This window comes from Bison bison, unplaced genomic scaffold (assembly GCF_000754665.1).
Source record: "Bison bison bison isolate TAMUID 2011002044 unplaced genomic scaffold, Bison_UMD1.0 scf7180017864525, whole genome shotgun sequence".
NCBI classification, from domain to species: Eukaryota; Metazoa; Chordata; class Mammalia; order Artiodactyla; family Bovidae; genus Bison; species Bison bison.
In genome coordinates this window covers 4,772,639-4,774,699 of record NW_011495076.1, presented here as the reverse complement: position 1 = coordinate 4,774,699, position 2,061 = coordinate 4,772,639, and positions in this window count along the sequence as shown.

Sequence of the window (2,061 nt, the reverse complement as noted above, 5' to 3'; positions counted from 1 at the left end):
TAGTTTTCTGAATGTTGAGCTTTAAGCCAACTTTTTCACTCTCCTCTTTCACTTTCATCAAGAAGCTTTTTAGTTCCTCTTCACTTTCTGCCATAAGGGTGGTGTCATCTGCATATCTGAGGTTATTGATATTTCTCCCGGCAATCTTGATTCCAGCTTGTGCTTCTTCCAGCCCAGCATTTCTCATGATATACTCTGCATGTAAGTTAAATAAGCAGGGAACTAGAGCATTAAATATTGGGATGCTTAATTCTCAAAGCTCTGTTCTCTACATGTATGGAGAAACAGAAGCTAATGTTGGACAAGGAGATTTTAGAGTGAGCCCAGGCCCTATAGCATGGCTGTCCAACAATACCTTCCACATGGAAGTGTTCTACTATAGAGATGCTCTCCAATACAGTAACCACTAGCCACCTCAGGCTGGACTTGAAATATGTCTCATGCAACCACGGATATAATGTGTAATTTATTTATATCTAATTAATTTACATTTGAAAAGTCACCCACGGCTAGCACCTAAGTTATTGGACAGTATAGCTAAGGACCCTCAACATTAGTAAAAGATGGGGTTACAAAATAGGTTTCTTCCCATGTAAAGTAAAGCTAAAGATGAAACTTGCAACTTGCTTCTTTCTGGAACAACTGTGTGTAGAAAAAAGAGGAAAACAAATAGTGGTTTAAATGTATATTACTGCCTGTATGAATCTTAATTAAATATATTAAATTAGACATATTTTTGAGTTCAAAATAAACATATTACAAATATAAATGGGATGAAATGGAAGGAAAATTTTCAAATCTATTACAGGAGAGAAAAACTAAATGGAAAAGTTGATTATTAATAAAGAAAATTAAAAACAGAAAACAAAGATAGAAAAAGAAAGGGAAGAAAGTAAAAGATTGTAAAAATAAATTTAAATATAGTAAAAATTATCTTAGTAAGATCTAGTAAATTAATTCAGTTGAAAAGTAGATTGTCTGACTGGATTAAAGATCCACTCCAACTCTGTTCATTGTTTTAAAATGTGTATTCCAAGTTTGATACAGAAAGGCTGAAAATAATGGCTTGGAAACATACACAGAAAAATAGCAAGTTAAGGAATCTTAAGGTCGTATTATCAATATAAAACAAAAAATATACTAAGGTGAGAAAAATTATTAGAGATAAAAATGACAATATAAAGATAATGGTTTCAATTGACTTGGAAGATATTAAAATTCTAAATTTAGATGAATCTAATCAAACACCTGACCTCATTAGAGATTAACAGAGACTGATGAATCCATCATCACAATGGGTATTTCAACACACCACTTAAAAATTAGTAAGAATAGAGATATCAGTGATACAGTTAAGAAGCAAAATTTAATGAACATACACAGAACTGTGCTATCAAGAGCTACAGAAAAATTTTTGCAAACAAAATTTATTTTTGAAATTTTGATATTTCAAAAATTGATATTTTATAAATACCTCTAACCATAATACAATTAACTTAAGGATCAATTACTAAAAGATAAATAACCCATATCATATATTAAAATCTATTTCAAATTCATTAAAGTTACAGATGTGAAGAATGCAAACTTAAAGTTATATTCTTGGAAATATATCAGACACATCTTACTTGTTTAGAAATAGATAAATATTTCTTAAATAGTCCCAAAATGTGCAAATCATTTTGAAATGTTGAAAAATCTGATTCTATTAACAACTTCTGTTAATCAAAACACAATGAAGTAAAAGTAAAGAATAAAATATTGAGAAAATAAAAATAATGAAAATCTTTTCAATTTTACCTAAATTACATAAATAACTGTCATAAATGACTTTTAAATATGCAATCAATAAATGTGTGTGTGTATATATTTACACACACACATATATTTTAATAGGTGTTTCCTAGAAGAGAAAACTAAGAGAATAGTACATGAAAAAAGTTTAATAATGCTAATTTTTGTTAAGGATTGGAGTAAAGATCACTCTCATGAACTGTTGATGATACAGTATCTTTACATAGACACACACACACACACACATGACATTGCAAAATAACATAT